Source organism: Chiloscyllium plagiosum, unplaced genomic scaffold (genome assembly GCF_037043375.1).
Source record: "Chiloscyllium plagiosum isolate Xiang-an unplaced genomic scaffold, Cpla_swu_hap1 HiC_scaffold_20, whole genome shotgun sequence".
NCBI lineage: Eukaryota > Metazoa > Chordata > Chondrichthyes > Orectolobiformes > Hemiscylliidae > Chiloscyllium > Chiloscyllium plagiosum.
The window spans coordinates 61,583,473-61,607,397 of record NW_028270158.1 but is presented as its reverse complement, the minus strand read 5'-3'; the positions used below and the strand labels follow the sequence as shown (position 1 = coordinate 61,607,397).

Here is a 23,925-nt window from a genome sequence, read left to right as displayed (position 1 = left end):
ACTCCCACCTGGTTGTCTGGCACCTGCGCACCTAGTGTCCTGGTGCCTACACACCTGGTACTTTGGAACCTTTTCATCTGCATCCTGGCATATGCCAACTTGGTATTCTGGTAACCTGGCATGTGCCCACCTGGTATCCTGGTTACCTACCCACCCGGTATCCTGGTAAACTGCCCACCTGATATCCTGGATACCTGCCCACATGGTATCCTGGTTACCTGCCCACATGGTATCCTGGTTACCTGCCCACCTGATATCCTGGTTACCTGCCCACATGGTATCCTGGTTACCTGCCCACCTGATATCCTGGTTACCTGCCCACATGGTATCCTGGTAACCTGCCCACATGGTATCCTGGTAACCTGCCCACCTGATATCCTGGTAACCTGCCCACATGGTATCCTGGTAACCTGCCCACCTGATATCCTGGTAACCTGCCCACATGGTATCCTGGTAACCTGCCCACCTGATATCCTGGTTACCTGCCCACATGGTATCCTGGCACCTGACCAACTGGTATCCTGGTTACCTGCCCACCTGATATCCTGGTTACCTGCTCACATGGTATCCTGGTTACCTGCCCACCTGATATCCTGGTTACCTGCCCACATGGTATCCTGGTAACCTGCCCACATGGTATCCTGGTAACCTGCCCACCTGATATCCTGGTTACCTGCCCACATGGTATCCTGGCACCTGACCAACTGGTATCTTGACACCCTAATCTCACACTTGCATTATGTTACACCTTCTCTTCGGAGCTGTCAAAGTGGCTGTCTATGATGTTGGACCTTCAATCACGGAATAGCGCCCGAGCTCTGTGAAAAAGGCAGAGAGTCTTTCCTCACCATTGACTATCCTGTCGTACGAGAGCCCTGTCAGGTTTAAAGTGTGGCCCTGCAGACCTGAAGGAGCACTGATCAGAATCTCCTGTTACAAACATGCAGCTCTTTCTTAACATTTAAAAAAAAGGCAGGAGTAGAGGGGTAACGTGTGCGAATGCCACCGCTCGGAAAACTCAGCCCATTGTGTCCAATTAGTAATCAGAGGAGACAGGTAAAGGGCGCTTGGCAGAAAAGTAAGAGGAGGATAACCTTTATTGCCCTTGGTCACGTAAGTTTCAAGACTTCCATCTTGCCCGGTTGGAATGCTGGGAGCACTGGTTCGTTTCTGAGACCTTTGTGACTTGATAGAACCTAATTTCAATCTGGTTAGAAGATAGTCACCTGAATGAGGCTGATATCTTACTAGGCAGAGAAATGTAAGTGCAAGTGACCATATTGCAGAATGTCAACAATGCACTGTGTCACCATTTCCATTTAAATTCCACTCTCACTACACAGTTAAAGGAGTATGTTTCATCATTCACTATCAGCCTGTAAGCCAGGTTGTTAGTTTCACTCACGGAATGCAGGCATCTCTGACTGGGCCAGCATTTAGTGTCCAGAGGGCAGTTAAGAGTCAACCACATTGCTGTGGGTCTGGAGTCACATGTAGGTCAGACTAGGTAATGATGGAAGTTTCCTGCCCTGTATGAATGAGATGGGTTTTTCCAACAATCAGCAACAGTTTTGTGGTCATCATTCGACTCCTAATTCCAGATTTTTAAAATGCAAGCATAAGAGGTACAGTTAGTAAATTTGCAGATGACACCAAAATTAGAGGTGCAGTGGCCAGCGAAGAAGGTTACCTCAGATTACAACAGGATCTGGACCAGATGGGCCAATGGGCTGAGAAGTGGCAGATGGAGTTTAATTCAGATAAATGTGAGGTGCTGCATTTTGGGAAAGCAAATCTTAGCAGGACTTATACACTTAATGGTAAGGTCCTAAGGGAGTGTTGCTGAATAAAGAGACCTTGGAGTGCAGGTTCATAGCTCATTGAAAGTGGAGTCACAGGTAGATAGGATAGCGAAGGCGGCGTTTGGTTTGCTTTCCTTTATTGGTCAGAGTATTGAGTACAGGGGTTGGGAGGTCATGTTGTGGCTGTACAGGACATTGGTTAGGCCACTATTCGAATATTCATGCAATTCTGGACTCCTTCCTATCGGAAAGATGTTGTGAAACTTGAAAGGGTTCAGAAAAGATTTACAAGGATGTTGCCAGGGTTGGAGGATTTGAGCTATAAGGAGAGGCTGAACAGGCTGGGGCTGTTTTCCCTGCAGCGTTGGAGGCTGAGGGGTGACCTTATAGAAGTTTACAAAATTATGAGGGGCATGGATAGGGTAAATAGGCAAAGTCTTTTCCCTGGGGTGGGGGAGTCCAGAACTAGAGGGCATAGGTTTAGGGTGAGAGGGGAAAGATATAAAAGAAACCTAAGGGGCAACTTTTTCACGCAGAGGGTGGTACGGGAATGGAATGAGCTGCCAGATGATGTGGTGGAGGCTGGTACAATTGCAACATTTAAGAGGCATTTGGATGGGTATATGAATAGGAAGGGTTTGGAGGGATATGGACCGGGTGCTGGCAGGTGGGACTAGATTGGGTTGGGATATCTGGTCGGCATGGACGGGTTGGACCGAAGGGTCTGTTTCCATGCTGTACATCTCTATGACTCTATTGAATTCAAGCCCAGGTCCCATAATATAACTTGGGTCTCTAGATTAACAGTCTTGTGATAATAGCAATGGACTATCACTTCCCCGTACTTGTGTGAGAAAATGCAGCAGCCATTCCTCTGCCTTGTGTTTTTTTTGAGTGTCCTTCTGTAAGATTGCAAGATGTTACCAATTATGACTCCTTCAGATTACAACATGAAAGAGGCACCTGGATGGGTTTATGAGTGGGAGGGGATTGGAGGGATGTGGGCCAAATGCTGGCAAATAGGATGAGATTTATTTGGGATGTCTGGTCAGCATGGACAAGTTGGAATGAGGGGTCTGTTTCTGTGCTATATATATCTCTATGTACCTGTGTATCCCTGATATGTCTGCGCATGTTATAATGTAAGTCACAGTGTTACACTGTATGAGAGTGCAAAACTGATAGGCGGATTTTTAATTTCTAATATTTGTAGTATACACATTACTAACATTCCAAACCCATGCGATGAATATGTGGAAAACGTTTCCACTGTATGGATAAAAGACTTTACTCTGAAAATCACATGTGAAAATGCATTAAAATACACAAAAAAATTAATTCACATCACCACAAGAACCTAATTTTGGATTGCATCTCTACCATTATAGTCCTGAGAACAACACAGATAGATCAGTATTTTAATTACCATCCTTGATTATTTCTAGGTCTCCCAATTACTGCAAAGTCCAGTCTGGATAAACAAACTGGGATCCCAGCTGCGAATGCCAGAATCCACCTTAACGTGGATTCTGGCATTCGCCAGAATAATCATCAATCCACCTTAACGTGGTTGCTAAATACCCCACATCTAGCAAAACTTGCATTAATTTTTAATGAAGTTTGAATAATTCAATTTTGTCCCAGAAAGCCACAAGTTTCCAAACAGCAACAAGCTGTAAGAGCTTAGATTTTAGAATCAATTATAACAGGGTTTTTATTATCTGGCATGCTGACAGGGGAGGTGGTGCAGGTTAACCAACGACACTGGCTAGCAGAGACTTTCATGACTATGTGAGCATGTGGTGCTGCAAGTGTATAATTTCCAATCAACTTGTTTGGAAATGTTTTTACACTCTTCTGGAGTGGGGAGGATTTTAACCCTGACCTCCTGGTTCAAAGCTAGGGATACTACCACTGTGCCACAATAGCTTTTAAAACTCTTGTCGTTCATGACTTTAGTGAGCAACACTGCGAGGATACAGTGCAGACCAGCGGGAGTCAGGGACTACAGAGAGGGCATGCCATGGATAACTACCTCTGAATTTGACAATTTCTATCAGTGTGTGTATGGGTGTGGGATTGATGAGGAGCAAGTTATTATTACTGAATTTTTAAAAAATGTGTTATCCAAACATTGAAAGTGACTGGCTTTAATTAATAAACTTAATCTGATTAATAATACATTCCATTTGGCAGAATGTCAGGTAGCACGAAGTAATTCAGAAAGTGCTGGAAATACTCAGTCTGGTCTATCAGCATTTGTGGAGAGAGAAACCAAGTTAATGTTCTGAGTCAATGAAATTCCTACCAGATTCAGAACGTTAACTCTGTTCCTCTCTTCACAGTTGCTGCCAGACTTGCTGATTTTCTCCAGCATTTTGTCTAAGATTTCCTGCATCTGAAGTATTTTGATTATGTCTAAGATGTTAGTACCTCAAATGTACATCCCCCAAAACTTGTGACTGCTAGTGGGCAGATGGTGAGTTTTACTCTAGCTCTACTTCTTATCCACTGTCGCAGCAGACTTTTCAGCTGGCTTCAAATTTCACTTGACCCTTGCCCGAGTCCCCAACTCCAGAACTTTCCTTTGAGTCCGGGTGATTAGAATATTTGAGGGGATTGCATGGCCATATATGCAGTACTGGAAAGGACAGCTTATTTGGAAAATGCTGTGGGACAAAATATAGAGGATAGGTAAAGGACAGTCATCAATATTCACTAGACCAAACAGCTCCTTGAGAAGCAATTTATATACTGAATAATCACTGACATAAAACCGAGCCACTGACACAAAGCCAAGTAATAAACAGCCCAACCTCAATACCAAGAAGAGATTTGATAATTACACTTTTCTTGATGATGGCTTTATTGACAGAGTGAAGCATTATGTTTGCATACCTTCCTTCCTATATATCTTTTTTATTTCTTGTTCTATTATGGTGAAAGCACTTACAGAGGAACCGCGATTATCCAGCATTCGATTATCCGAATTTCGGATTATCCGAACATGATCGCAAGGTCCTGATGCTTGGCTAAACTGTGTTATCCAGTATTCAATTATCCGAACAAAATACTCCCCGCCAGTGTCACTTGGATAATCGAGGTTCCTCTGTATTCTGAAATTTTTATTATGTTATTGTGACGATGGTGTAGCTTTCAAGAGGTTATTTTGTCCTGTTTTTTATTTTGAAGAAGGATTGTAAGGCAGAGCTGACCACTTGATTAAACAGCTTGTGAGGCCTTAAAGTTGGAACAATGGAAGTGGCCTGGGCTAGGCCAGCTCTCACAGACCAGGCTCTCTAGTATTTTTAGTTTGTAGGTTTACCATTAGGTGGAAGCTATTGGAATCTCAACAGAGTTAAAAGCTACAGTGAATGTCTCCTAGCTGCTAGTCTCTCTGAATTTTCTCTTGATGGTTTTTCCTCCTCGATTGGAGAACTGCATGTGAGAATCTGTGTCTGAATTTTCCTTTTTTTTGTGAAAGGGTGTGTTTATGAGATGTTACTACATTGGAACAGTTAATTAGTAATACTTACTGTATCTATTATTCCGTTAAGTTTTCCAATAGAGTTATTCTAAATTCCTCGTTCTTTGGTTGTATTTTAACTACAGTGTTGAAATAAATAATGTTTTGCTAAACATTGAGTAGTTTGACCAGTCACATTGCATTGGGAACAGGCACTTCACATCTGCCTTTACAATAGGAAAATGATAGGGCCTAGACTACCTTCTGAAAATATTTTGAGGGGGTTTAATCAGGTCCATAACATTATTTTTCTAATTTATTACCATTATTTTGTAGCTTGAATTTCTGTAACGTTAGACTTTTAGAAATCTTTCTAATTGTTTTTCCTAAGAATTTGTACTCAAGAATTGAATTGTATTGAATTTATTGTCACATGTACTGAGGCACAGTAAAAAGCTTAGTCTTGCGAGCAATACAGGCAGATCACAGAGTTAAGTAGCGTAGAGAGGTAAATAATAGGTAAACAGTGTCAATAACAAAAACACAGGTACAGGCGAATGTTAAGAGTTTATGAGTCCATTCAGTATTCTAACAACAAAATCTGTACCTAGGTAACTTGTACCCAAGATAGTGCTGTAAGAGGGGACTTGTAAACTCTTCCCTGTATTGACGTGGATATGTGTGATAATAAAGCTAATCCAATCCTTTGTCCCATCTTTGTCATATATTTTGATTAAGTCAAATTAGATCCAATTCAACTAAATTAGAAGTGCCTTAAAGGAGCACTGCAAAACATCTCAAAGTAAATATTTAAAATTTAAACAAAAATGTCACTTTGAAGGCAAGGAGATGATATGACCCACGCCCGGTAGTGCCAGCCAGTCACTTAAGTACATACACACACTCCAGGCAGGCAGTCAGTCAGATGTAATGTAATGTCAGGCCCATTACCATGTCCATGAGGATGTCTTCTGTTTTGCTTGCTCCCCCCGCCCCCCACCCCCGACCCTGGCCCCCACCCAGCCCTGAACGCCCAAAGGTCATGGATTCTTCTAGACTGCAGAACTCACTGATGACTTGGGAGTCGATAAACATTCTAAACCTACCATACTAAACACATCAACCTATTTCAAAATGAAGAAAAAAATTGAACTGAGTTAAACCCAAATGAACTGAACTACACCTTCATCTAAAGGAGACAATATAAAAGTCATAGAACCCCTACAGCATAAAGCAGGCATTCAGCCCTCACCGAACAACATCCCACCCTCCTGTAACCCTGCATTTCCCACGGCCAATTCACTTAACCTGCATACCTTTGGACTGTGGGGGGAAACCAGAGCACCCGGAGGAAACCCACACAGACACGGGGAGAATGTGCAAAGTCCACATAGACAGTCGCCTGAGGCTGGAATCAAACCCAAGTCCCCGGCGCTGTGAGGTAGCAATGCTAGCCACTGAGCCACCGTGCCGCCCCATACAAGAGCAAAACCTCAAAGGAAGCTTTCAAATTCACACCAAAATATTTTGTTTTGGGAGGAGTTGGTGGGATGTATAATAATGAATAAAACGAATTCCTTCAACCCCTGTGTATCTCAGCAATATAATTTACATAAAATTACCACAATCTACAAACTTAGAACATAGAACACAGAACATTCCAGCGCAGTACAGGCCCTTCAGCCCTCCATGTTGTGCTGACCTGTGGGATCAGAAGCCCATGTAACCTACACTATTCCATTCTCGTTCATATGCCTATCCAATGACTATTTAAATACTTCATCCAAGAAGCTGGTGTTTCTGTAGGCTGCAGTTTAACTCTAGCCTGAAAAAAATCCTGCTTCCAAGTGATGTAGTTGGCCTTCCTTAATAGACTATGGCTGACCAAAGCTTTGAAATTCATCCAAACAGTCAAGCAACTTTATTATTGACTGGAATGTGACTCACAGTATAACTTTGATACTTTGATTACACAGTACACTCCTTAGAGAAGCTCCTAAAGGCAGGATCGCATGAGAGAGGATGGTTATAAAGTAACAGACATGAATTAAAACTATTATTTTAACTTCACTAACAAAATAGAAACCCCCCAAAAAAATAGTTTTATGAAGAAGAGTCATTTCAGAAACAGTACAAAATTTGACTACAATACATTGTTCAGCCATATTTGACAGCAAAAGGTAAGTGTGATGAGTGAGCATTATATGCGTTTGTAAGTGTAATTATTAAAATTGCAGCGTGGATAATTATGTTTCACATCCTTCAGATCATTCACATAAAAGGGAATGAAACAGCAGCCCAGGCAACATCTGCAAACAAAAGAGAAATCATTCCTAATTTATTATAGAGAGAGAGTTTCTAGTTACAAGTTACATCATGAAACAAGGACTAACAGAATTAATTCCTGTATTCAAGAATTTGTATACCAGCAAACTCTTTCTTTGCACGAATGTAAAATTTGACAGTTCCATTGAAGGGACCAAAGTCCTGCGATGGAGGTTAAATGGCTCACACACTGGGGGTTGGAAGAATGGGACCTCCTGGAAATGTCAAGGGGTTGGGAGGTCGGAAGCAATGAGAGTTTATCACACTTGCCTTCATTGCTCAGTCCTTGGAGTGTAGGTGTTGGGATGTACAGGACATTGATCAGGCCCCTTTGTCCAGTTCTTGTCTTCCAGTTAACGGAAGGATATTATAAAGCTGGAGAGGGTTCAGAAGAGATTTACCAGGATAGTTCCAAGGGTGGAAGGTTTGAGTTATAAAGAAAGGCTGGATAGCTTTTTATTGGAGTATAGAAAGTTAAGAAGTGACCTTATAAAACTTCATAAAATCATAGGTAGGGTTAATAGTAGATGTCATTTCCCTAGAATGGGGGATTTCAAGACATTTTTAAGGTGAGAGGAGAGAGATTTTAAAAAGGCATGAGGGGCAAATCTTTTACAGAGAGAATATTTTATGTCTGGAATGAACTCCCTGAGGAGGTGATGGATATGGGCACAATTACAATGTTTAAGAGACATTTAGATAAGTACGTGAATAGGAAATATTTGGAAGGATGTGGGCCAGGACCAGGCAGGTGGGATTGGTTAGTTTGGGATTATGTTCGGTATGGACTGGCTGGACTGAAAGATCTGTTTCCATGCTGGATGACTACATGACTTTATGACCTGTGGCAAGTGCAACAACAGACTGTGCAGGGTGAGACAAGATGCCAGCTGAACAGGGAATAGATGAGTGCCAAGGTCACCACTGTGCACTGGAGCTCAGTCCCCCTGTGATACCTCACAGTTTGTCCAAGCTGAAACAATGCAGGGGAAAGCTATTGGTTAAAGGAACTCCAAGAATTTCAGGAGGGTCAACCTTTCTCCACTGATCTCCACGGAACAAGTCCACTCACTTAGCCTCACGATTTCAGTGAGCAGAATGAGTGTAACATTTCCAAGTTTGCAGATGATGCTAAACTAGATTAGATTAGATTACTTACAGTGTGGAAACAGGCCCTTCGGCCCAACAAGTCCACACCGACCCGCCGAAGCGCAACCCACCCATACCCCTACATTTACCCCTTTAACCTAACACTACGGGCAATTTAGCATGGCCAATTCACCTGGCCCGCACATCTTTGGACTGTGGGAGGAAACCGGAGCATCCGGAGGAAACCCACGCAGACACGGGGAGAATGTGCAAACTCCACACAGTCAGTCGCCTGAGTCGGGAATTGAACCCGGGTCTCTGGCACTGTGAGGCAGCAGTGCTAACCACTGTGCCACTGTGTCGCCCTAGGTGAGCCTGTAAATCATGAGGTGGATGCAAAGACACTTCCAGGCGAATGAAAGACATGAAGTGAGTGAGGCTTGGAATTATTGAATTCCAAAAGGGTGCCATTATTCACTGAAAGCTAACATGTAGGTTTAGCAAACGAGGCAAATAATCTGCTATTGTTCCAAGAGGATTTGAGTTAAGGGGTAAAGACGTTTTACTGAAATTGTATAGAGTCTTGGTGAAAACACATGAGGAGTATTGCCTGCAGTTTTATTTCTTTACTTGCCATTGGTGGGGAATACAATAAAGATTCATCAATCTATCTCCTGGGATGAAAGGATTGTCCTCTGGGGAAAGATAAAACAGGCTGGCCTTCTATCAGTTCTGGTGGCCACATGACAGGAAGGATGTGGAGGCATTGGAGAGGGTGCAGCAGACGGCTACCAGGATGCTGCCTGGATTAGAGGGTGTGAGCTGTAAGGAGAGGCTAGAAAACCTGGGATTGTTTTCTCTGGAGCGGCAGTGAGGGGAGATTTGATAGAAGTCTACAAAATTATGGGATACATAGATAGGGCTGACAGTCAGAATCTTGTTCCCAGAGTTGAGGGAGCATGCATTTAAGGTGAGAGGGGGAAAACTTCAAAGGAGACGTGAGGGGCAAGTTATTTTTACACAGAGAGTGGTAGGATCTGGAACACACTGCCAGAGGTGGTGGTGGAGGGAGATACAATAGGGGCATTTAAGGGACTTCTGGATAAGCACATGAATAGGCAAAGGATGGAGGGATATGGACCAAGGGCAGGCAGAAGGGATTAGTTTAATTTGGCCTAATATTCAGCACAACATCATGGATCGGGTGTACCCTAGAACTCTGTGGGAAGCTAGGGAAGTGATTACTGGGCCCCTTTTTGAGATATTTGTACCATCGATAGTCACAGGTGAGGTGCTGGAAAACTAGAGGTTGACTAACATGGTGTCACCATTTAAGAAAAGTGGTAAGGAAAAGCCAGGGAACTATAGACCGGTGAGCCTGATGTCAGTGGTGAGCAAGTTGTTGGAGGGAATCCTGAGGGACAGTATTTACATGCATTTGGAAAGGCAAGGACTGATTAGGGACAGTCAACATGGCTTTGTGCATGGGAAATCATGTCTCACAAACTTGATTGAGATTTTTTCAAGAAGTAACAAAGAGGATTGATGGGGGCAGAACAGTGGACATGATCTATATGGACTTCAGTAAGGCATTTGACAAGGTTCCCCATGGGAGACTGATTAGCAAGGTTATATCACATGGAATACAGGGAGAACTAGCCATTTAGATACAGAACTGGCTCAAAGGTAGAAGACAGAGGGTGGTGGTGGAGGATTGTTTTTCAGACTGGAGGCCTGTGACCAGTGGAGTGCCACAAGGATTGTGCTGGGTCCACTGCTTTTTGTCATTTAAATAAATGATTTTGATGTGAACATAGGAGGTATTGTTAGTAAATTTGCAGATGACACCAAAATTGGAGGTGTAGTGGACAGCGAAGAGGGTTACCTCAGATTACAACAGGATCTTGATCAGATGGGCCAATGGGCTGAGAAGTGGCAGATGGAGTTTAATTCAGATAAATGCGAGCTGCTGCATTTTGGGAAAGCAAATCTTAGCAGGACTTATACACTTAATGGTAAGGTCCTAGGGAGTGTTGCTGAACAAAGAGAGCTTGGAGTGCAGGTTCATAGCTCCTTGAAAGTAGAGTCTCAGGTAGATAGGATAGTGAAGAAAATGTTTGGTATGCTTTCCTTTAGTGGTCAGAGTATTGAGTACAGGAGTTGGGAGGTCAACATGCGACTGTACAGGACGTTGGTTAGGCTATGTTTGGAATACTACATGTAATTCAGGTCTCCCTGCTAAAGGAATGATGTTGTGAAACTTGAAAGAGTTCAAAACAAATTTACATGGATATTGCCAGGGTTGGAGGGTTTGAACTATAGGGAAAGGTTGAATAGGCTGGGACTGTTTTCCCTGGAGTGTCAGAGGCTAAGGGGTGACTTTATTGAAGTTTAGAAAATCATGAATGACATGGATAGGGTGAATAGCTAAGCTCTTTTCCCCACGGTAAGGGAGTCCAAAACCAAAGGGCATAGGTTTAGGGTGAGAGGGGAAAGATTTAAAATGGACCTCGGGGGCAACTTTTTCACACAGAAAGTGATGCATGTGTTGACTGAGCTGCCAGAGGAACTGATACGATTACAAGGATTTGGAGGGATATAGGCCAAGTTCTGTCAAATGGATAGACTAATTTAGGAAATATGGTTAGTGTAGACATGTTGGGATGAAGTGTCTGTCTCCATGCTGCACATCTATATGATTCTATGGCTATAACTAATGAGAGAGAAACCAAGGCACATTGCTTTTCTGTGTAGAGAGAGTTTATTGACTTGTGCAGGCTAATAGTCCCCAGTATCCCAGCTGATTCCTCTCTTATGTACTCAGCGATAACCAATATTTACTACTCTCTACCTTCACAACACTTTACAAACTTGATGGTAATAATGTGGAGGTGCTGCTTTAGTGGGCTGATGTCCTGACAATGTTGGTTTGAATCTCACTATGGCAGATAGTGAATTTTAAGGATTCTTGTGGCACTATGGTAGTGTCTCTACCTCAAAGCCAGGAAGCCTAGATTCAAGTCCCATGCACCATAGAGGTATGTTATAACAGATTGGAACAGGTTCCATTGGAAATATGTATGAGGCACACCTGTAAAAATGTGAGTGTGGAATGAGCTGTGTGACTGAGTAGTCAATAAACTCTATCGACAAGGAGAAAGAGTTTCAAGTTCTATAGGGTTCTTGTATTGCAATTTTAATGTCCATACCTCTGAGCTAGGACATCCGGATCAAGTCACACCCGGTCCAGAGTTCTGTAATAACATCTCTGAAAAGGTTGATTCGAAAAATATCTATACAAGCCTGAACCTAATGTGATTTATCAGACACAACCTTACAAAATCTAGGACAAGGGTCACATGGCTGAAAATCTGCAAGAAAATCTAAGCAATGGTGGGAAGAGATATTTGCAGAAGATTCTCTGGAAATTATTCAGGTCGAATGAATTGCGGAGCTAAGTTAAAATCTGAAGCACTCACCCCAAAAATATCAAGGTAGTAAAAAGGATCCAACACAGGAGACTGACTTTGAAAGTAAGTTGAGTCATCACTTTATGAACACAGCTGGGCCAAACTGCACGTACAGAGTGGTCGGTGAGAAACAACCTGACAAGTACAGGTGATGTTTCAAACGTAGGGTCAGATTGTCGATTTATGTTCACAGTCGAAGGCTGCGCTTGAGTTTGTGAGACGTGTGTCTGCTCTGGGCCTCGAGGAACTTTCACCTTTTCCATTGCAGATTTCCTAGATGATCACCAAAGAGATAAAAACAACGTTAGGAATGTGAACGGTTTTAAGATGTCGTAACATTTTGTCACAATAAAATAACAGGTGGCTCGAATGTGGCTGTTTTCACATCTTCAGGCTGCGCATCCACAATTCACTTTCGGCTGAACCTTTGTAAAGATACACTAATGAACAGCTTTCAGGCTGAAATGACCAGTGCTGTTAGTTTAACAAAGACACTGTTGATTTAAAGATCCCCCCCATGAAATCAAGTTTAAATCATTAAAAGAACAGAAACATAGAGACCAGAGCCGGAGTAGGCCATTTACCCTCTTGAGCCTGCGCCTTAATTTAATATGATCACAGCAGGTCCTCTATCCAAATGTCATATTCTCACTTTCTCTGTATACCCCTTTAATGCCTTTAAAATCTAAAAATATATCTGTCTTCTTCTTGAAAATATTCAGTGACTTGGCCTCCATAGACTTCTGTGATAGATCTTTCCACAGGCTCGCTATCCTCAGAGACAAAATGATTCCTCATCTCAGTTCTGAAATGGCCCACCCCATAATCGCAGACTCTCCAACTGTGAGAAACAGGCGAAAGTGAGGACTGCAGATGCTGGAGATCAGAATCAAGATTAGAGTGGTGCTGGAAAAGCACAGCAGGTCAGGCAGCATCCAAGGAGCAGGAAAATCGATGTTTCGGGCAAAAGCCCATTCCTTCTCCTCGGATGCTGCCTGACCTACTGTGCTTTTCCAGCACCATTCTAATCTTAACTGTGAAAAACAGTCTCCCTGCATCAAGTCTGACCAGCTTAGACCTAACTTTTGATGTTTCAATCAGATTCTCTCTGGTGAATATAGGCCTGTTTGAACCGATCCCTCCTTATAGAAAGTCCTGCCATCCGTGGCGGCAGCCTACTGAACTCCACTGCATTCTCTCTATGGCGAGTATATCTTAGATGGTGGGGCCAAAACTACACACAAGATTCCAGGTGAGGTCTCAGCAAGGCCCTATAGTTAGATATCCTGACTTCGGAATTTAAATTCTCTCGGACAGAAGGCCAACAGTTGCCTTCCTAATTACTTGCCCTACCTTCCTGTCTACGTCCCTTACTGACCGGTTTACAAGGACACTCAGATTCCTGTGTATATCTATACCTCCCAGAGTATCGCCATTTAAATAGTATTCTCCCTTTCTGTTTTTCACACCAAAGAGTGTAACTTCACTTTTAGCCACGTCGTACTGCATCTGCCAACTCTCACTCAACCCTGAAGCATCCTTACATCCCCCTCACAACTCACCATCCCCCACAATCTCAGCTGATGCTGGAGATTAGAGTCGAGATTAAGGTGGTGCTGAAAAAGCACAGCAGGTCAGGCAGCATCGCAGGAGCAGGAAAATCGATGAAGGGCGTTTACCCGAAACGTCGATTTTCCTGCTCTTCGGATAATGGCTGACCTGCTGTGCTTTTCCAGCACAAATCCGATCACCCACATTCTGGTGTTGTCTTCAAAATATCGGATCCCTGATTCAGGTCGATCATGTATATAATGAATAGCTGGGGACCAAGTACTGATCTTGCAGTGCCTCACTAATCACTGCCTGTCACTCAGATAAAGATCCATTTATTCTCACTGTTTTCTGTCTGTCAACCGATTCCCAATTGTACCAATGCGTTAGCTGCATTCCATCTGCTTTCACTTTAAGTAACCTCTTATGAGGGACCTTATTAATAGACTTCTGAAAATCCAAATACATCAATCCATTGTTCTTCCTTATCCATTCAACTACATATATATCCTCAATTTGTAGATTTTCACAAACCAGTAGATTTGTTTAACATAATTCATAGAAACTTCTCTAAAGTCTTTGATGAAAGTACAACTAGAACATCTATTTTTACAGAAACATTGTTGCATTAAAGATATTAATTGGATCACAATGTTTTTTGGTCAGTGCCAATTTGTGTAATACTGTCATTTCGATGTAACAATCTTGATGATGAATAATTCCCCAAAGTAACCTGGGATTTTAGGCTCTCTGCTGCCAACCCCCCCCCCCCCCCCACCCCCTGCTGTTACATGATCAATGTACAGCAAGTGAGCTCCCAGCCTCGGGCGACTGTCTGTGTGGAGTTTGCACAGTCTCCCCGTGTCTACATAGGTTTCCTCTGGGTGCTCTGGTTTCCTCCCACAGTCCAAAGATGTGCAGGTCAGGTGGATTGGCCATGCTAAATTGCCCATAGTGTGTAGGGATGTGCCTTAGTTAGGGGAAAATGTAGAGGAATAGGGGAATGGGTCTGGGTGGGTGACTCTTTGGAGGGTCGGTGTGAACTTGTTGGGCCGAAGGGTCTTTTACCCTTCGGCCCAACAAGTTCACACCGACCCTCCAAAGAGTCACCCACCCAGACCCATTCCCCTATTCCTCTACATTTTCCCCTAACTAAGGCACATCCCTACACACTATGGGCAATTTAGCATGGCCAATCCACCTGACCTGCACATCTTTGGACTGTGGGAGGAAACCAGAGCACCCAGAGGAAACCTATGTAGACATCCTATGAGTCTTTGGTGACTCTGTGACCCATAATTTCGTAAGTGGTTCTCTTCCACTTCCAATATTTAGTTAGCCTCCCTGGTGTAGCGTGAATCTAAAATGTATCATAAACCTATGTAGGGATCCTATGAACATCTGAAGGTGGGTTATCGACTTGAATATTAAACTGACTCTGTATGCCTCGTATGTAGTCTGTCTTTGAGGTTGGGCTTTTTCAGGCCACAGTACAGGGAAAAGTCAATGAGGCCCTGGTAGATGATCCAACAGCACTGTTTATGGGGCTGAGAGGAGCAGCAATGCCTCTTACCCATTCACCAAATCTACTTTGCTGGCGTGAGGTTGCCTTCTGTGATACAGCACAGAAACAGATCCTTCATGGCAGGGTTGGTGTTATCTCTTGTTGAAGAAGAAACGAAGTATGGATATCACGGTACTGAAGAATCCAACAGACATTTATAACAACAAACTAGTCCTGTACAAACATTTCATTCTTCAGGCACATAAGCCTATAGTAAGCTATTATGTTACAACAGTGCAGCATGCTTCCAATGAATGTTATGTTCCAAGTGAAGTAAGATGGAGTCTGAGACCTATGTATTCTGGTCATGTGCTATGATCCAATGATGATATGATGTGTGTACTTCTTAAAGGTGTCATAATTCAATACTTGTTTCCCTGCCAACAGTGGACCCTGTAGCCTCACCATATCCATTTCATGATTAGACTATGCTGTTCCTTTCTACTTCCAGGAGGGGGCTTTTATTAACCTCCAGCAAAAGAATCTCTTTGTAACTGGATTTGTACTGAGAAGAATCACATCTATTCCATCCTTCCTAACAGATATAATTATCCAGTTGTGTTATCATTCATATAAATCTTTTATGTATCTTCTCCTTTTGATATTATGGAAAATGCAATGATCCAACCAAAGTTATAACATTCATCCAGAGGTGAACCTTAGTTGTATGTTATATTTGTTCCTTATTAAACTGTGTTGCTACTTTAAGTGATGTGTGTATCTGTACTCTAGATCAATTCTCATTCATTGTCTTTGGTGACTCTGTGACCCATAATTTCGTAAGTGGTTCTCTTCCACTTCCAATATTTAGTTAGCCTCCCTGGTGTAGCGTGAATCTAAAATGTATCATAAACCACCATTTTCACATCCTTTGTTATACAGTGAACTCAAACTCTGGATGTCTCACCTTTCCCCTTTGTGGGAAAGTGCCGAATCTATAGCTGAACTATTACCTTCAGGAAAGATTAGCCTGCCAATCTCTGTTTTCCATTCACTTGGTCCGCATCACTTCGCATCTCAGTGAGCTTAGCCCAGTACTGAAAACTCTTTGTATTTCTCTTTAGCTACTCAAAACCTAAGGCCAGATGTTGTAAAAAAGATGAATGACCAGTTCATCTTTTGTTTTGTTTTTGTTGATTGAGGGAAGAGTGTTAACAGGGAAGCCAGGGAAATGCTCCTTTTCAACCATGCAATCTTTAACAGGCTGCTGAGCTATGACAGGGTGTGCGCCCTTAACCCCATATCAGGGATTTATGACTGTATTGTCTTGGGAGGGTGTGCTTGCTCCCCACATTCTCATAAATGTTTCACAGAGGACAACTCCAAGATGCATTAGAATAGCACAGTCATCCAACCTTCAATTGTAGTCACTGCCGTGTGTTGTCTGAGAACTTTCCTGTCAAGTGTCTTTCTGTGTTTCACTCCATTTAAAGATGGGTAATCCAACTCATGCATGATGGCACTGCTGATGGGAGCCTCCAATTACTCCCAGGTCAACCACACTTCACCTTTTCTGCCTACATTAGGGTGTCAGAGTGTTGCAAGATTGAGGAAACATTGCACAGACTGGACTTCTATTGCGTTGAGTCGAAAAGCTTAATAGCGGTCGAATTCGAGTGAATGAAAGAATGAAGAGTTGATAAGGTAGGCTGAAACTAGGGGGTGTTCACTTTAATTTCAGAGTCAAAAAGTGTGTTGCTGGAAAATTGCAGCAGGTCAGGCAGCAGTCAGGCAGCATCCGAGGAGCAGGAGACGTTTCGAGCATAAGCTCTTCATCAGGAATGTGAGGGAGCCCAAGGGGGCTGGCAGGTAAATGGGAGGGGGGTGGGGCTGGGGGAAAGGTAGTTTGGAAGGTGATAGGTAGATAAAAGTGGGGAGTGATGGTGATAGGTCAGACCGGAGGGTGGAGCAGATAGATGGGAAGGAAGGTGGACAGGTAGGACAGTTCAAGAGGACGGGTGCAGAGTTGGAGGGTTGGATCTGGGATAAGGTGGGGGAAGGGGAGGTGAGGAAACGTGGGAGGGTCCCAAGGTGGAAGATGAGGTGTTCTTCCTCCAGGTGTTGGGTGGCTAGAATGTGGCAGTGGAGGAGGCCCAGGACTTGCGAGTCCTTGGTGGAGTGGGAAGGGGAGTTGAAGTGTTGAGGCACAGGGCATTGGGATTGTGTATTGCGTGTGTCCCAGAGATGTTCCTTTCCACATATAACATTCTCAGTTAAAGTATTCTTCATTCTCAAGACCTATCACAGTCACAGAATGAGACAGCAGTGTGGAGGCCATTTGGCCCTTAGCGGCTCTTTGATAGAGCTGAGCAGTCAGGGCTATGTACTGAGTGAGGTAGGAAACAGCACTTGCTTGGTAGAGGCCCAACAAGCTGACCCCTTTGTTTAAAACAGCTTGGTCCTGCTCCCACTGAAGGAGCTGTCCCTGAACCCTGCTATATTAGAAATGAGGTCCGGATGAGTAAGTGAGAATCCCCTCACAGACTAACATGTGAGGAGTGGAACAGGGATCACCAGCGGGCCGTGTTGTTGAGGTACCACAGGTTAATATCGCCCTTAGCGCACAAACTTCCCATGGCTGGGCATGAGATATAAATCACACAGAAGCCAATCAGCCACTGCTGCACACAGTAACCTGTCTCATAACTGTCAGGCTGTAGGAAAAACTGCAATAAATGCTGCCCTTATCATTCCTGGCTTTTGGAGAGTCATTCAGCAAGATGTTAGTGGGGAGGGGGATCCATTTCCCAGAGACTGCTCTCCCTGAGATCCATATCTATCAAATGACCAAGAAAGGAATTCTTCACCCAGTGTGGTCATAAGCAAACAGCTAGAAAGTATCAACATATGATTCTGTGAGTTAAAACTATAATCCTCCACACACACGCATCGGAAAAGAACTGGGAAAGAGAGTTCAATGGCACCAGTTGATATGTTTATTGTAATGTTCCTTCATCCTGCCAGGACAATTCTTCAGTCACCTTTCTCTAGCTTCCTTCATTTCCTCACGGGAGACAGAGGGCAATTGGTACATGAAATGAAAAGTCTCATTGTTACTGAATAAAGGCATTAACTTACAGCAACTGGTAGGAGAAAAGAACTGGCTACACACATACGTGTGCGCGCTCGCACATGCACGCACACAAACATGGGGTGCCACCAGGCTGATCACATTTAGCATCCGTGGCTGGTCTCACCTGCACAAACCAATCAGGTACGTACTGCTGGCCAAATCACAATCTGCAGACATCGACAAACACCAAATCAGCATTAGTGACTCGCTATTTTTAAAAATTCAGCATTTCCTTCCAAAGCCTTGGTTTAAACAGCCCTTTTAGTTTGCAATCAAAAATGCAGAAAACAAATACACATGCCTTCAACCTCAGCAAATCCAACAGTATTTCAAAACAGCGGATTTCAGCAAACGGTACATGACACACAAACTATAAAGCACAAGACCTACGCCCACTTAGCCTCTTTCCTGCTCTTACACACTCTTTCACCAGTTATAGAGTCATAGAGATGTACAGCACAGAAACTGACTCTTCAGTCCAACTCTTCCATGCCGACCAGATATCCCAACCCAATCTAGTCCCATATCCCTCCAAACCCTTCCTATTCATGTACCTATCCAGATGCCTTTTAAATGTTGTAATTGTACCAGCCTCCACCACTTCCTCTGGCAGCTCATTCCATACACGCACCACCCTCTGTGTGAAAAAGTTGCTCCTTAGGTCGCTTTTATATCTTTCCCCTCTCACTCTAAACCTATGCCCTCTAGTTTTGGATTCCCATCACCCTAGGGAACAGACTTTCTCTATTTATCCTATCCATGCCCCTCATAATGTTGTAAATCTCTATAAGGCCACCGACGGTCCAGGGAAAATAGCCCTAACCTATTCAGTCTCTTCCTATAGCTCAAGTCTTCCAACCCTGGCAATGTCCTTGTAAATCTTTTCTGAGCCCTTTCAAGTTTCACAACATCCTTCCGACCAGAATAGTGGCCTAACCAATGTCCTGTACAGCTGAAACATGACCTCCCAACTCCTATATTCAATGCTCTGACCAATAAAGGAAAGCAAACCAAACACCTCCTTCACTATCCTATCCACCTGTGACTCTGCCTCCCAGGAACTATGAACCTGCACTCTAAGGTCTCTTTGTTCAGCCACACTCCCTAGGATCTGACCATCAAGTGTATAAGTCCTGCTAAGATTTGCTTTTCCAAAATGCAGCAGCTCGCATTTATCTAAATTAAACTCCTCATCCCTTGGTCCATCTGATCAAGATCCCGCTGTAATCTGAGCTATCCTCTTTGCTATCCACTACACCTCCAATTTTGGTGTCGTCTGCAAACTTACTAACAATACCTTCTTTGTTTACATCCAACTTATTTATATAAATGACAAAAAGTAATGGACCCAGCACCGATCCTTGTGGCACTCCACTGGTCACAGGCCTCCAGGTTGAAAAACAACCCTCCACCACCACCCTCTGTCTTCTACCTTTGAGCCAGTTCTGTATCCAAATGGCGAGTTCTCCCTGCATTCCATGAGATCCAACCTTACTAACCAGTCTCCCATGGGGAACCTCGTCTTACTGAAGTGCATATAGATCATGTCCACTGCTCTGCCCTCACCCATCCTCTTTGTTACTTGTTCAAAAAACTCAATCAAGTTTGTGAGACATAATTTTTAAACCTTGAAATTCTACCGTCATTTTGCACTTTGCAATCACATTATCAGTTCCAGAATTTAAATAATTTTATCTTAAATATTTGAAATAACAGTGTGGAAACTGGCTCTTTTGCCCTTCAACTCCACACCCACCCGACAAAGAGCATCCCACCCAGACTCACCCCCCTATCCTATCCCTGTAACACCCCATTTCCAATGGCTAATTCGTCTCACCTATGATTTGGAGGAGCCGGTGTTGGACTGGGGTGTACAAAGTTAAGAATCACACAATGCCAGGTTGTAGTCCAACAGGTTTATTTGGAAACACTAGCTTTTGGCACGCTGCTCCTTTATCAGGTGGTTGTGGAGAATAAGATTGTAAGTCACAGAATTTATAGACCCGGCTGCTGTGATGCAGAAGTGCTAACCACTGAGCCACACGCCATCCTCAAATCGCTCTGATCCATATAGTTTTGTTTTTCTGTTACTGTGTGCGACATGGACTTCAAACTGTTGAAGAATAACCCCAAATTTGCTTTTTCTATCATAGCATACGTCCTCTGAGACTGGTTTAATTCTTAGCAAAGTAACTCACTGGCATCTATATCTCCCACTCCTCATCTTGTAACAAGAAAGCACCCATTTCCAAGTCATCAGCATCAATTGCCTTATTGAAAAATCTAGAATAATCAATTCAGATTCATTTATGAGAACTGCCTTCAGATTGGGCACACGGGTGATTTCCTGCTGATGAAAAACCCCAAAAATAAACCCCAATAAAACGGTGTCTTTATTTTTTCTATCTCACTGTGGACAGTGGCTCAGGGTGGGGTCGTTGGTGGGGGGGGGGGGGGGGGAGGCGGTGAGTGTGGCACAGTGGCTCAGTTGGTAGCACTGCTAACCACCCGGTTACGATTCCAGCCTTGGGTGACTATCTGAGTGGAGTTTGCACATTCTCCCTGTGTCTGCGTGGCTTTCCTCCTGGTGCATTAGCCATGTTAAATTGCCCCACAGTGCCCAGGGGTGTGCAGGCTAGGTGGGTTAGTCATAGGAAATGCAGGGTTACAGGGGTAGAGTAAGGTAGCGGGGAGGTGGGTCTGGGTGGGATGCTCCTCAGATGGACGGTGTGGACCTGATGGGCTGAATGGCCTGTAAAGATTCTCTGTACAAAACTAAAACCACTGGTAACTTGCGGGTAAATATAGGGGGGTAAAAAAGCATTACTGCTGGGCTTTCTTGTGATGCAGTAATAGTGTTGGGGAAGAGGGGAAAGAAGAAAGAAAAGCAAACATGGACCGCCAGGGCTCTTTTCTGGCACCGAGGTGGTATCCTTACCAAGACACCCAGGTTCATGCCCCACCTGCTGCACATGTGTGTAATAGCATCTCTGAACATGTTGATGAGAAAAATAGATTATAGGAGGAAAAAGGTCTTTAGGTGTAGAAAGGCCGCCTGGCATTTAGCTGACCAAGCCACTTGTCTCTTTCACAGATTCATTCAAGATGCAGGTATTGTGCGGAAATTACACAGAAATTTCCAATGCGATGCACACATTCCAAAAAAACCACAATTAGTTCTCGGAGCAGCTTTCACTTTTGCGGATTTCAGTAACACCTGTTCTTACTCAATCATTACAGTCATAGAGTCACAGATCCTTCGGTCCAACCCATCCATGCCGACCAAATATCCCAACCCAATCTAGTCTCATTTGCCAGCACTTCACCCATATCCCTCTAAACCCTTCCTATTCATGTACCCATCCAGATGCCTTTTAAATGTTAGAATTGTACCAGCCTCCACCACTTCCTCTGGCAGCTCATTCCATACACATACCACCTTCTGTGTGAAAAAGTTACCCCTTAGGTCCCTTATATATTTTTCCCATCTCACCCTAAACCTATGCCCTCTAGTTCTGGACTCTCCAATCCCAGGGAAAAGACCTTGTCTATTTAGCCTATCCATGCCCCTCATAATTTTATAAACCTCTATAAGGCCCCAGCCTGTTCAGCCTCTCCCTGTAGCAACATCCTCCAACCCTGGCAACATCCTTGTAAATCTTTTCTGAACCCTTTCAAGTTTCACAACATCTTTCCGATAGGAAGGAGACCAGAATTGCACGCAATATTCCACAAGTAGCCTAAATCTTGCTTTCATAAATTCACTTTTGGATAAATACATTACTGAAGCCAGTCAACTGTAATTGCTTAAATAGGACTTCCACTTATCTTACATGCATTTCTTACATGTCACTCTATATTGCAACATCATCCAAATAAATTATACAGACAAAAACAGAAATTGCTGGAGAAACCCAGCAGGTCTGACAGCATCTGTGCAGAGAAAGCAGAGTTCATGTTTTGGGTCTTCACTCTCTGATTTAACCATTCAATCTGCATCTTTGGCCTTAATTAGCAATGATAAGCCAAGTGCTACATTTGAATTATCTTCATTTTTAAACAGCGCTTCAGCTATCCCAATGCCTGCTTGTGGTTCAACTGTGACCTCTGGTGTTAGACTTTGTGCAGCAGTTGCTCTGGTTATTAAACATGATGGGAAAAGAAACTTAAAACCTGTTCTTGCAGACTGTCCTGCCTCTTTAGCCTCTTTTCAGACTTGCTGTGATTTTAGACAAAATTGTAAGTCTCATTCCAGTCAAATGATCTTTTCCCAAGAGAAAATCCATTAATCTCTTAACTACGTTAAAAATCACGCAACACCAGGTTATAGTCCAACAGGTTTATTTGGAATCACCAGCTTTCGAAGCGCTGCTCCTTCATCAGGTGGTTCCAAATAAACCTGTTGGACTATAACCTGGTGTTGTGTGATTTTTAACTTTGTCCACCCCAGTCCAACACTGGCTCCTCCACATCATCACTTAACTATCCCATCCAGATACTCCAATGAGACCTTATGCAATGGAACTGTGATATACTCTCCAGCTATCCTTTCACTTTCATTGATCTTCATGAAGGGGAAACAAAATTTGAGTAGCCCCTGTTTCTCTGAGTATTGTTCTGAATTTGGCTGCATCACTTGAAGGAAAAAAGAGGACTTTCTTTCCTCTGGACAAAAACCCTTTACATCTCTCAATATGATTTCATTCTACCTTCCCAGCAGTGTTCGCCCTCAGTTATTTACTTGCACTTACAGCTACAACTTGGTCCAACACAAAATGGCTTCCCTTTTTGGACTCATGAAACTCTGGTAAGGCCCATGGGTGACATTTGCTATTGCTAACCTTCTGAGTCAATGTGTCCCATTTTGTTTTAGATTAGATTACTTACAGTGTGGAAACAGGCCCTTCGGCCCAACAAGTCCACACCGACCCCCCCCCGAGGAGCAACCCACACAGACCCATTCCCCTACATTTACCCCATTCACCTAACACTATGGGCAATTTAGCATGGCCCATTCACCTGATCTGCACATCTTTGGACTGTGGGAGGAAACAGGAGCACCCAGAGGAAACCCACGCAGACACGGGGAGAACGTGCAAACTCCACACAGACAGGTGCCTGAAGTGGGAATTGAACCTGGGAGCTGTGAGGCATATACCTTCAATTATTTCTCTTTTTTTGACCAGAAGCGCAGACCCGTGGGGCATTCCCAGTTATCCATTCTTTACCCTGACTACTTGGCTTCCCTTTATTCTTCTACTTCCCATCCCTCTTAAACTCAAGGGTGATGGCAAAAAGTTTAGTTTCATTGATCAGCCATTATTGCTGCCTGTCTCTCAGTTTAACCCTTTGTTCACCAACATGGATTCTTATTACGGAAGGTAGTCAGTTTTAAAATTCCTCTGTAATCTTTTGAGAGTTTCTCTGTGATTTCAGCTTCTAATGCTCTTATCCAACTGTCAAGGTTACTTTGCTTAACTCCTTCAAATCAAAACTTTCCACCAGCTGTTTCCAGAACAGTGAAAGTATTATTCTAATGACAATCATTATTAATACAAAGTTGCAGCTTTACAGGACATTATGTT

The 23,925-nt window shown here is 43.4% G+C and overlaps 1 protein-coding gene across 1 annotated transcript in view; it reads right to left on the bottom strand.

Moving 5' to 3' along the window:
- Positions 1–7,166: 7,166 nt before the first annotated feature.
- snrnp25 (small nuclear ribonucleoprotein 25) overlaps positions 7,167–23,925 on the bottom strand; it is a 55,271-nt gene continuing 38,512 nt past the window's right edge. The window contains exons 7-8 of the transcript XR_006314743.2: positions 12,162–12,425; positions 7,167–7,577 (exon numbers count right to left, since the gene is read on the bottom strand). The gene's annotated coding sequence lies outside the window, so the exon portion shown is untranslated. The remainder of the gene's footprint in view (positions 7,578–12,161; positions 12,426–23,925) is intronic.